Source organism: Carassius auratus, unplaced genomic scaffold (assembly GCF_003368295.1).
Source record: "Carassius auratus strain Wakin unplaced genomic scaffold, ASM336829v1 scaf_tig00047281, whole genome shotgun sequence".
Lineage (NCBI taxonomy): Eukaryota > Metazoa > Chordata > Actinopteri > Cypriniformes > Cyprinidae > Carassius > Carassius auratus.
This window is the reverse complement of record NW_020527016.1, coordinates 17,165-30,467: the sequence shown is the minus strand read 5'-3', so window position 1 is coordinate 30,467 and position 13,303 is coordinate 17,165. Positions and strand designations below refer to the sequence as shown.

Here is a 13,303-nt window from a genome sequence, read left to right as displayed (position 1 = left end):
GAAACCAGGCTCAGTTGGGGGGCCAGTTCTCCTTTGACCAGACGAAACCAGTAGTTCAATTCCAGGCTGCAGCAAAGTCAGATTGTGCAGAATAATCATCTGTCTCCAGCAAATGCTTTGTGAAGTTTGTTGTTAAATTGACAATTATGAACAAAAATATGCATATGTATTGAGTGGGTCAGCTAATGCCATTGTATAGTTTAGCAAAGCATTTCATTTTTGTCCATTTCATGGAGAACATCACTAGAAAAAAAATAAAAATAAAAAAATAAATTGTAAACCACTTTTAAGCTTTTAGTTTCTCAAAAAGTAAAATGGGATCACCATTTACGTCTTACAGGGTGATTTAAATATGTTGTGTACAGTAAATAAACTAACAATTTTATCCCCAGACTCAGGTTTAAAAATGGTACACCAAATAAATAACACAAATACAGAGAAAATTACTAATATTTTTTTATCCATTATCATGTATTCTCAATGTAGCCCAGTGTGATATAAATTGTGCTCCAACAAATGAGGTCCATTAAAAAAAAAAATATATATATATATATATATATATATATATATATATAAAATGTATACAGTACAGACCGAAAGTTTGGACACACCTTCTCATTCAAAGTGTTTTTTTTTATTTTCATGACTATGAAAATTGTAGTCACACTGAAGGCCTTAAGGGCTATTTGACCAAGAAGGAGAGTGATGGGGTGCTGCGCCAGATGACCTGTCCTCCACAGTCACCGGACCTGAACCCAATCCAGATGGTTTAGGGGTGAGCTGGACCGCAGACAGAAGGCAAAAGGGCCAACAATTGCTAAGCATCTCTCTGGGAACTCCATCAAGACTGTTGGAAGACCATTTTAGTTGACTACCTGAAACTTCTGTGGGGAACAAAATTAACATTCTACTTAAAATTTTAATGTCAGTCAGTAAACAAACAGGACATTGGAGTAAACAAGTGCATGACAAGGACAAAAAGTACATTCTAAATCATGATGCATTTATTCAATTCTTTACAAAACACTTTACAGAGTTTACATTGAAAAGAATGTGCCTTAAAACCCCAGTGAGCAAGCCAGAAGGCGACAGTGGCAAGGAAAAACTCCCCAAATTGATGAAGCGGAGCATTATAAGCTAAAAGGTATAGGGAGAAACCTTGGGAGGAACCAGACTCAGCAGGGGCAAACCATCCTCGTTTGGCTGGCATCTAAATTTGCTGTACATAGGCCAAATATAATACAAGCCATCCATCCAACATTTCATATAGAATTGTGTTACTTTTGTGGTTATGCATCTGTGATATCTTTGACTATTGACTGCCTGCATCAGTTTAGAGTTTTGCTGGGACATTTTCTGAAGATACTTGAACAATAATTTTGTATTCACTGTAAGAAAGAGAAGCAGAAAAGACATCAAATTAGTATAAACTTCTGATTAAGGACAAAGGATAATATATTCTCCCTTTCAGTTGTGTGCTTCTTCATAAAATCTGAAAATACATTAATAGTACATTAACTGATTGATAGTGTTTACACAAAGTAAAACATTGTACAGATGTGTACATTACACACTCACCATTTCATAGTAATGGACAGTAGATATTGGGTTTTGTAGCACAAACCTGAAAAACGTATCAACAAGTGAAAGACTTGTTAAAGGCTTTAAAAACAAATGAGTTCAAATATTGCAGATATATGAATTTACCTTTTTATTGGTTGTGTGCCACTTCATAAAAACAGTTTCTTGGAGCGGAGAATCAGAATGGATAAGGAGGAATTTTGAAGTGTAACTTATTGCACAAACCTGAAAAATATATCAACAGGTGAAAGACTGCTTTAAAAACAAATGAGTCTATTCAAGTATTGCAGATATATGAATTTACCATTTTATTGGTTGTGTGCCACTTCATAAAAACAGTTTCTTGGAGCGGAGAATCAGAATGGTTAAGGAGGAAGTTTCACATATGTAGCACATTGCAGAAATCTGAAAATACATTCATGGAAAATTAACTGCTTGATAAGTATTGTTTACACAACTAAAACATTTTGAAACTAAAATGTAGACATCTGTACACTCCCCTTTTGGGAGTAGTGGACAGTAGTTATTTACTTGTTTTGCACAAAACTGAAAGAATATGATTTTCAAATTACTGCTCAGAGAAGTGGGATCAATTCAAGTCTTGCACAGATTATACAATTAAATTTACCTTTTATCGGTTTTGTGCAGCTATATAAAAACGGTTTCTTGGAGCGGAGATTCAGAATGGATAAGGAGGAATTTTGAAGTGTAACGTATTGAACAAACCTGAAAAACGTATCAACAAGTGAAAGACTGCTTTAAAAAAAAAATGAGTCAATTCGAGTATTGCAGATATATTAATTTACCTTTTGATTGGTTGTGTGCCTCTTCATAAAAACAGTTAATGGAGCGGAGAATCATAATGGATAAGGCGGAAGTTTGAAGTGAAACATTGCAGAAATCTGAAAATACAGTCATGGAACATTAACTAATTGATAGTGTTTACACAACTGAAACATTGTACTATGTCTATGTTCGCTGCACACTCACCTTTTGGGAGTAGTGGACAGTAGAAATTGGGTTTTCATGCACAAACCTGAAAAAGTTTCAACAGGTGAAAGACTGCTTTAAGAAATGAGTCAATTCGAGTATTGCAGATATATGAATTTACCTTTTGATTGGTTGTGTGCCTCTTCATAAAAACAGTTCATAGAGCGGAGAATCATAATGGATAAGGCGGAAGTTTGAAGTGTAACGTATTGCACAAACCTGAAAAAGTATCAACAGGTGAAAGACTGGTTTAAGAAATGGGTCAATTCGAGTATTGCAGATATATGAATTTACCTTTTGATTGGTTGTGTGCCTCTTCATAAAAACAGTTCATGGAGCGGAGAATCATAATAGATAAGGCGGAAGTTTGAAGTGTAACATTGCAGAAATCTGAAAATACAGTCATGGAACATTAACTGATTGATAGTGTTTACACAACTGAAACATTGTACAGATGTCCATGTTAGTTGCACACTCAACTTTTTGAAGTAGTGGACCGTAGATATTGGGTTTTCATGCACAAACCTGAAAATGTATCAACAGGTGAAAGACTGCTTTAAGAAATGAGTCAATGAGTATTGCAGATATATTAATTTACCTTTTGATTGGTTGTGTGCCTCTTCATAAAAACAGTTCATGGAGCGGAGACTCATAATGGATAAGGCGGAAGTTTGAAGTTTAACGTATTGCAGAAATCTGAAAATACAGTCATGGAACATTAACTGATTGATAAAGTGTTTGCACATCTGAAACATTTAGTGAAATATGTACACATCTGCACACTTACCTTTGACCGTAGTTAGTGAGACTTGATGCACAAACCTGAAAAAACCTGAAAATATATTGCTATTAGGTGAAACAGTGCCTGAACAAATTAGTCAGTTTTATTCTGACACTACTACATTTACATTTTCATCAGTTGTTTTCTTCAGTAAGAAAGTTATTGAGGTACATAATTATGTGTTGGATGGAGAACAGAATCTCTTGTATGGGAGAAATTCTGACTTGTGCATTTCATATGTCTAAAAAGATGACTTGCAGATGTGCTTGCATATAGTTGATTAATTTAACCATGCCTTTATTCTGCTTGTGTAATCATGCACAACTGAGTCTACTTACCAATTTTGTGTTGTTCTATTGACTTAATTGTGATATTAGGAGACAAATGGATGGATGCAGGCAGTCTTTGTGGATGCTTCCTATAATGTTTGGAAGCATCCATTATGATTTGGATGGCTTAGAATGACTGAAATTAGATTATGGATTAAATGTCAGTTAAAAATAAAAGTTAAAAATAAATCTCTCAAAACTGAGAATTTAAGCAGAAAATAATAATAATAATAATAATAATAATAATAATAATAAAGCATTAAGATGAATACAAAGTAAATACTACAGTTACCTTGGCTGGGTGAAGCTTACTAGCTCAAGAAAGAAGAGCAATTATGGGAGATGTTGGGTTGAAAATGATGATCACTTGTTTGAATTACAGGCTGGATTAACTGGACTCTGACCATGTTGGAATCTCAGGATAGCGCTCATATCGTAAGGACACAAAAACAGAACAGACAATACAGTGATACAATTCTCATTTCAGTGTTGCATTGATAAAATGGATTACCTTCAGATAATACTTCAATCATAACATGGAACAGCTGTACATATTCAACTGATGGATCGTTATAAGAGTTATTCATTTAGATATAGATAGACTTAGAACATACCGTCTCCAGTTGTACACTTGCCCTGCAGTTGTATGCAAGTTGGAAGCTCAGGATGAACATTGAACAAGTAAGAGCACAGACAAGAAACAAATAATGCAGGTTATAAAGATTTCATTACATAATCACACACATTAATTTTTACCTCAGTGAAATAAGGACTGCTTGGTGGTAACTGTAATACGTTTGCACAATTTCAACAGAGACATTTTCTGCATCTTTAACATAGACATGGTCTATCAGTGTACCTTTTTCAGTGGTAGGGTGTTGCACATGTTGACTGTATCCATGTAGTTCCATTAGTGTACCAATTGTAGATGATGTCAAGATGTCCTCATTGAAGTCTCCCATAATCACTTTCTTTCCTGACTGTTTCTCCAGCTCATCAATAACATGCAACATATTTTGTCGAAACAGATTAAGTGGATATGAATTAGGTCTGTACAGCAAAGCAGCATTCAAACTTAGATGTGGAACTGCAAAGTATAGACATTCCAAGTTACAAGGTTCCGGAACCCTGACATTAAAATGAATGCTTTCACAACAGAATAGTCCAACTCCACCTCCTCTTTGTTGTTTTAAATCAGTGAAAAGTGGAGTACTGTTGTCATAACATTTAGCTCTTGGATTGCTCTTAAAAACAAATCCCGGAATCTGTACTTGGTCTTCAACTTTTAGCCAAGTTTCAGTTAAACAGATGCAATCTGCATTCATTATCTGTCTGTGAACTTGAAGATCTTGAACATGAGCTCGAAGACTTTGTACATTATGAAGAGCAATTGTAAACACGCCAGGTGTCTTTACAAAACTGTAATTTTCTAAAGCAAGTCGGGGCATATTTTTCATAGCGGAGTCAATTTTCTCATTACAATATATGACAGAGTCTTTGAAGTTATTAATTATTAGTCCATCGAGGGTTCTCACACGACTCAGTGCAACGTATGCTTGTCCCGGAGAAAATACCTTGTCAAGTGAGACGACCGCTTTATCTACTGTGAGTCCTTGCACTTTATGAACGGTGCATGCCCATGCCAATTTAAGTGGAAACTGACGTCTCAAACCACCATCGTTTGACACTTGATCTTCTTCCACTTCAATAACAGTAGAATTTGGAGAATATTTCTGTCGCAGCTTCGATCTCTGAACTTTACCAACATTTGGATCATCAAATTCAACATGGATAGCTGATGGGAAGTCATCTTCATCATCATCACGTCTTTGTTTTCTGCTTATGTGGACAACTGTGCCACAGGCTCCATTGACAAGTCCATCAGAAACATCAACATTTTTCCTAAGCATTACTCTGGCACCAACACCCAAGGAAACACATTTGTCCAAACAGGAGTTGAAAACTTTTGCATGAAATCCAACTTTCCTTTCTATTCTTCCAGTTTCTGGATTTCTAGCAAAGTCTCTAGCGTGAATAGTGATTGCCTCAGGACAACGCTCATTAAGTTTCTGTATATTGTACTCATCTACCTGAGCATTTGTAGGGAATATATGAATAGCATCGCATTCTTCACCAGTTTCACGTTGCTTCAACATGTTGATGTCATTTGGGCTTAGAGCTTCGTTCTTTTTATGAACTCTCAGACGATTTAACATTTCAGCAAAAGATGCATCTTGTTGCCTGACAACTTGTGTTAGTTCAGCAATTTCAAAGTTGGTATCCCAAAGATTCACTCCTTTTGGATCAACGTACAGGGGAATTCCCTTGACTGGGGGTAGCTGATAAAAATCACCAACACAGACCAAACTGACTCTTCCAAAAATTGAGTAGTCACCAGTTTGCTTAATTTGTCTCAATCTACCATGAACATAAGACAAAAGGTGATGGTCAACCATAGACACCTCATCAATGATCAGAATCTGCAAACCTCCCAGTTTTGCACGCAGTGAATTGATTTTGTCATCACCTAGGGGCTGATATGGCAGTTTGACATTGGCACCTATGGAAAAGGTATTATGGATTGTAGATGCACCAATTTGAAAACTGGCCACTCCGGTTGACGCAGTTAAAATCACACTTTTATCATCAGGGTTTTCGGACAGCTGAGCTAAAAGTCTGGTAGATTCATAGTAGATTGCTTTGATCAAATGACTCTTGCCTGTGCCTGCTCCACCAGTGACAAACAAGTGAAATGGTTCAGGGTTTTCACCAAGAAGTTTCTCTAAACACCATTTCCGTACTTCGTAAAAGATTGCACATTGTTGTGCATTTAATGATCGCAGTAAACATAATGCCTCTTCTCTAGACATTCCAGCCTGATTGGTTTCAATACTGTATGGAGTTCGAGGGTTCGCTACAAGATCTGGAATAGAACACTCAGAATCATCTTCATCAGGAATTGTATTACTCTTCCTTAGTTCTAAGCATTCATGACGTTCCTTTTCAGTTTCAGGACATAACACAGCCCAAGCATCTTCCAAATCAACACCTTGCTCCAAAAGCTGTTGAGCTCGATCAATTTTGTCACTTTCCTTTTCAAAGAGTGCTCGATTAGCATCAACAATACATTTGACTTGAGTCACATTTCTCCCACATTTCACAGCACCACTGTTGTAGAATTGCTCATAAGTGGTAAAACTCTCAGGCTTGAGCTGACGATCTTCATAATGTGGCAAGAAAAGTTGCAACAATGAATGAAAGTACTTTTCGGGATCTTTTTTGGGAGAAAATCTCGGATATCGAACAACAGCAGGGTCAGTTCGAGTTCTCTTCATCATATAACCGCAGTCGTTGTTAAGCTTGATCACCTTGTCTTCAGAAGATTTTTTTGTGAAGAAACCTCCGATTTTGACAAGATCCTGTTTTCAGAGCAAAAACTTGCAAGACATTGGATCTCAAACTCTTCCGTGTTTGGCCTATTCTTGTATCGGTCAACCAGACTAGTCATCCAAAAGCTAGCTTCTTCACCAGACTGATCAACTTTGTTTTTGATGATACGAAGAGGCAAACTCATCTTTACAGGATTCAATCCAATTGGAATAAACTGGACTTTACGAGAACATTCCTTCAAGTGCATACCGGTCAGACGATAAACAGCCTCTTGAGCAGAAACTTCTCTGTTGTGAAGATATACACTACCAAGCATCTTTAGTGATGATCTCGCTTCAAGGTTTCCATTCATGGCTTCGTTTTGCGCACGTTGCAGCAACAATCCCATTTCTTGTTCTGCTTTTGTGATGTAACTGATAATGTAAACCACTACGGAGTAAGCATCAGTGACGTACTGGATATCCATGTTGCCTTGCCAGGCACGCAGTAAATGTTTATTATACTGGTTCACCCAGGCGTCTTTTGGACTTCTTTTCAGGACAACGGATTTCTTTTTGGAACACTGTGCATACGCTTTCTCAAAGAGAGCTTGGTTAATACCAATGGATTCAAAAAATGCATCAGTTGAGTCATAATCCATATCAGAAGCTGTTAAAGCCTTTTTCACCTTTTCTAAAACTGTACGTGCAGTATCTTTTCCGTCACCGCTTTTCAAATCGTCTCGACTACCACCTCTTGTAATAAAGGTACGGCTTGATGGGGGTCGTGGAAAATTAAATCTGCAAACAGTCTTTTTCTTACGACACGTCTTTGAATGTCTGACACTGTGCTTCTGAACACCGTTGACAATCTCAAACAGTTCAGTTTCATCCTCGCTTGGGGTCTCACAAGTGATGTACCGATCAATGAAACTAGCAACCAAACCATCGTTTTCTTCATTGTCTTCATTTAACGTTGGGGCATTTTCAACCCAAAACAGACAGTGAACATGAGGAGATCCACGCTGTTGAAACTCTACACGATAAAAGTAATCTACTATCTTGCCGATCGGTTGAGCTGAAGACATGATTACATCTCTCAGAAAACAATGCCATCTATGATCAAACATTCTTGCTGCAGTCACTGGGTTTCGTCTATCAATCCACATTTTTCAGACCAGTCAAGTTCATCTGCTTTCAGATTTTTCCCTTCTAGTTTGATTATAGTACTAATCATTTCTGGCCATCTGAGATCCGCAGAACTAAAGGATGCAAAGAAAGTCGGAATACCTAGCTGTCTTACAAGTGCAAAAAGGTCCTTTTGAGTAGACTGCCAATATGGAGGCGTTCCACGGATTGGTCTCAAAAACTTGTATCCTTCATCAAATTTCAAGATTTTAGATAACGAGTCTGGGTTTGTTAGTACATCTGATGTCACTTCAGTCAACAAACTCTTCTCAGATCCTTTGCGCAAAGCAATTGAAACATTGGATACAACTTGATCAATCTCCGACATATACTGTGCATAGAAAATGAAGTCTGTGCTTCGTGCAAAACGTCCATCCGCATTGAGGATTCTTGCATTCAAGTATCTCGACAATGTTATTTTTACCTCCCTCTTATCATGAAATGTTGGACCACCAGTTGGATAAAGAACAGGGAAACATTTGCTTCGTTAGACCTATCGGATAACAAACTAACAGGACTGTTACCTTCTGCAGGTGCCACATTTAAAACATCCTGGAAATGCTGATCAATTACTTCTGAACCGATGTCCACAGGTTGCAATGACGTATCTGATAAAAGACCACTTTGCTCTTTGATGTAGGTAAGGTCTTCCTCTTGCTGTTCATCAGGGTCATTTTCGTCATCAATCTTTTCAACTACAACTTGTTGCTCCATTTCATCTACAACATTTTCTTCTTGTTCATTCAAAGAGTTGATCCACTGCTGATTAATCTCCACATCACTGAACCACTTATTGAACTGGATTAAATATTTCAGAGCATTTCGAACACGATCAGTGTGTACAAACTGGTACTCATAATGCCCTTTGTAGGTTAACTTGCGTTTCAGTTTGATCCTTATCATCTTGTCATCACATTCATTTCGTGGAAGGATATTGGACACATCTGTGGCATTAACTGGGACGCACACTACAGGGCCATGGCATCCATGTTGTTTACCACGAGGAAGGCACAGTAATTTCATAAAAGGAATGTTACGTGCAATGAGATGTTGTTCCAAGGAGTTGAGGCATTTCAGTTGATTTGGAACATCCACCAAATGCATGTTGTTAGCAACACTCTCTTCGGGCAGTTGTCCACAAAGGATTTTTCGATGACACGTTAGACAGATCCATAATTTGCACCCTGAGGAATGAGCAGAAGATCCTTCACACTTTTGATCACAGACATGAACATACCTGGTTGTGATGCATCTTCTCCCCAAAGCAGCAACTTTAACACCTTTGTCTTCATAGCAGTGTCTTCTACATTCAACAACCTGCTTTCTGAAAAGTAAACGGTGACAGACACAGCACACAAACTCTGGACCACTACTAATTTCTTTTCTAAAATGATCAATAGCAACATCAATGTCTTGTTGTTCCTTCTTTCTTGCATACCTTTCACAACCTTTTTGTATTGCAAGAACACGGAAGTTCACATCTTTATGGTATTTCTTCACAGAATACTCACGCACTCTTGCTTTGAAGGCCAGGTTTTGCAGATATTTTTTCTTTGAATACTCGCATACATTCGCCTGAAAAGAAACATTATATTTATATTTCAATCGAGAATACTGGCAAACACGTTTTTGGAACTGAATATTGCTCAAGTACTTGGCCTTAGAACATTCACACTTTGATAAACGAACATCAACATTTTTTAGATATTTGTCATAAAGAATTGCCTTTTTTCTCTCTTGGTAATATCTATCTCTACTATATTTTGTTTTCTCATATTCAATTTTTTTCCCCCTGTAAACTGGGTCATCAGAATATTTTGTTTTGGCATATTCAATTTTTTTCTCCCTGTAAACTGGGTCATCAGAATATTTTGTTTTGGCATATTCAATTTTTTTCCCCCTGTAAACTGTGTCATCAGAATATTTTGTTTTGGCATTCTCAATTTTTTTCCCCCTGTAAATGACATCACAATATTTAGCTTTGGCATGCTCAATTTTGTTCTGTCTGTATTCAGGGTCATTACCATACTTTGACTTCTCATACTTCAATTGTTTTTGTCTGTACTCACTGTCGTTGCAATATCTCTCCCGATGTCTTTTGGTGGGACAACATTCTGCAGCATCGCTTACCTTTCTCTTACGCAGACATGGCTTGATGACCTCATTTGACACCACATTTCCACATGCTCCTGCACAAACAGCATCTCGATCTCTGTGCTTAACACAGGTCACAACTTCATAATGATTACGGTTACAGTGTTTCAGATAAATTGCATTCTGAGTGGATACCTCTCCGGTAGGTTTGTGTGCATTCCATCGACTGTCATTAAAAGTCATTATGGTGGTTTTGAAAAGATCGGCCGCAACAAATATGTCAATTTCAGTTACCCATGAGCCAGAATAAAACATTCTAGATCGTGTCAGATAATCCTCTGCTGAAGAATATTCGCTTCTCACGTACCTCTCAAACAGCAGAGTATTCATCTTCAGATGTTTCACAACTGCACGGCGAACCTTCAAGTGTTTCTCTTCACTTCCACATATCGCATGTGCCAACGATCTGAAAAAACAGTTGCCATCTGGTTTAATGGCCTTTGTCTGACACGGAGCTGCAATGGGACCAAAGTTTATGACATTATGGTCACTGTTATCATTGGGCAGATTGTACGAGCTCACATAAAGTTGTTTATCACTATTTGTTAAGGGAGAAAAAAAGACATCTGGAACTGAAACATCAGTGATCATCAAGTCATCTGTTACAACGGTTTCAGCGTGTGATTTTGTCACCCGTTTACCTGACAGCTCAATGTGCTTTTCTTTCCTTAATCTTTTACCTTTACTTGACAACACATTAGAGTCTGCCTGCGTTGGAAGGTTAGGGTTTCTCACGTCTGCAACTTCATCCACAGGTACTGGATAATCAGGGGACCTTGGCTCAGTCTTCACAGATTCACGTACCTTTGGTGTGCGTTTTAAGACGTCACTGTAACGGGCTTTACCGGAAGAGCATGGGAAACTGCTGCTGCCTGCTTCTTGAAACGGATCAGACACATCTGCATCTGCATGAACCAAAACTCCAGTTACCTCAAATGGTGGCTCAGGTTCCCCAAACAACTGTGCCATGTCATTGATATTGTTGTACAGAGACTCTATGGTACTGTGATAGACTACACAACTTGTGTCTGTCCTGATGGCATGAGAGTCAACGACTGCATACCATGACCCCTGCTTAATAACTGCAGATGTGTTGGCACAAATGGTTAACAAGAAAGCATCAGCACTCAGTAGAGTTTGCTGAAGGGCTACATCAAGTGGCATGGCTACAGCGCTTATGGCTTGGTCATACTCGTGGTACTCATTGACATTAACAAAACCAGTCAGAGACGGAGCGTACTCGATGGAAAATGTAGTATTACCCAACATGTGTCTCCTCGGTAATTCATGGACTGCAATGTAATTCCTACCCTTGACTTCTCTGTCTTTTATGTTACCATGTTTTCTTAGAGACTCGTAAAGACGTGTTCCTTCAACCAAGACACCGTCCAGATCTTGTGTAGTCCACGTCAGCACATTCTTCAGCTTGCTTTTCAACACTGCCGTGAGACCGATGGCTCCACACTGCCTGTTGCGTGAATCTCCAAAGCGGGCATCAGCTTGATCAAAAGACCCTCTTAGCATGGATTTCTGGCAAATTGCAGGAATGTTTTGTTCAGTTTGGATAGGTTTTTTCATGGATTTTAGTTGGGTTTTCATGGGGTGCTTCATCTGGGGTTGCCAGGGTTTGCCAGAGTCTACTTGAAAATCAGATGGCCTTACCTCAGTCTTTACAGATTCACAGACCTTGGGTGAGCGTTTTAATACTTCACTGTAAAGGGCTTTACCAGACGTGGATGGAAAACTGGAATCACCAAAGTGGGCATCAGCTTGATTAAAAGAACCTTTTAGCACTGCTTTCTGTGGAGAATCAGAGCACACACTTAAAGTGTTCAAAGCACTCGCATTCAATTTTGATGGGATAGCAAACCTTTCTTCAGATTCTCTGGAACTTTGAGATTGATCAGACCTGTGGAAATTTGGGTTGTTTTCTGATAGTTTGTTGGAAGTATATGAGATTTCATGAGAAGTAAATGAGATTTCATGAGAAGTAAATGAGATTGTATAGTTATCCAATGAACGTGTTCGCTCATTGGTTGGTGCTCGCTTTATTTTAAGAGGGAGCGGTGCAGCCTCTACCCCAATTGGATTCACAGGGAGGGGTGGAACCTGTGGAGGGGTGGTTTCTACACGATGGCAAAAACCGCCTATTTTTTTACGAGGATGTGGCATAACCTCGGCTCGACTTGTTTTAAGAGGGAGCGTATTTGCCTCTACCCCAATCGCGCCCACAGGGAGGGGTGGAACCTGTTGAGGGGTGGTTTCTACACGATGGCAAAACCGACCTTTTTTTATACGAGGATGTGGCATAACCTCGGCTCGACTTGTTTTAAGAGGGAGCGTCTTTGCCTCTACCCCAATTGTACCCACAGGGAGGGGTGGAACCTGTTGAGGGGTGGTTTCTACACGATGGCAAAACCGGCCTTTTTTTTTACAAGGAGTGGGCATAACCTTGGCTTGACTTATTTTGAGAGGAAGCGTCGCAGCCTCTTTCCCGTTTGTTTTTGCAGGACGGGGTGGAACCTGCTGGGTGGGGCCAGGATTACAACTGCCGGAGCAGTCGGCCATTTTTTTACGAGGAAGCGGCGTTACCTCGGCCTTGTATGTTTTAAGAGGTGGTCGTGCAGCCTCTGCCCTTTTTTTAAGAGGAAGGGGTGGAAACTCTGCTTCAGTTATTTTAAGAGGAAGCGGTGCAGCCTCTGTACTTGCACATCTCTGTGCATATAGCCGTTTGGCTATTGTCGACCTCTTCGTTGGTCGCGGCATCTGTGAACACGGAAACAGAATTACTACATGTACTTCTCTATTCTTAAAGCATCAGAACCGGATTACACTGTAGCGATTCAAACGGTTCAAATGATTAACATAAAAATGTGATGTACTAACATTAACAGGAATGGAAAGAGAATAAG

At 38.8% G+C, this 13,303-nt stretch overlaps 2 long non-coding RNA genes and 1 pseudogene across 5 annotated transcripts; all 3 read right to left on the bottom strand.

The window, feature by feature from the left end:
* Positions 1 to 1,330: 1,330 nt before the first annotated feature.
* Positions 1,331 to 1,977, bottom strand: LOC113088787 (uncharacterized). Its single transcript, XR_003286222.1, has 3 exons — positions 1,886 to 1,977; positions 1,708 to 1,806; positions 1,331 to 1,388 (listed from the first exon to the last, which is right to left on the bottom strand). It is a non-coding gene; the product is annotated as an uncharacterized LOC113088787 (long non-coding RNA).
* A 104-nt stretch (positions 1,978 to 2,081) lies between these two features.
* Positions 2,082 to 4,132, bottom strand: LOC113088786 (uncharacterized). Of its 4 annotated transcripts, none has more exons than XR_003286220.1 (9): positions 3,974 to 4,132; positions 3,691 to 3,817; positions 3,359 to 3,393; positions 3,170 to 3,267; positions 2,866 to 3,096; positions 2,572 to 2,617; positions 2,388 to 2,483; positions 2,210 to 2,307; positions 2,082 to 2,127 (listed from the first exon to the last, which is right to left on the bottom strand). It is a non-coding gene; the product is annotated as an uncharacterized LOC113088786 (long non-coding RNA). The 4 variants fall into 4 exon arrangements; XR_003286219.1 differs by having other exon boundaries at positions 2,388 to 2,790; positions 2,866 to 2,961; positions 3,052 to 3,096; XR_003286218.1 differs by having other exon boundaries at positions 2,388 to 2,790.
* A 2,790-nt stretch (positions 4,133 to 6,922) lies between these two features.
* LOC113088788 (uncharacterized) lies at positions 6,923 to 11,915 on the bottom strand (annotated as a pseudogene).
* Between the last annotated feature and the right edge of the window lie 1,388 nt (positions 11,916 to 13,303).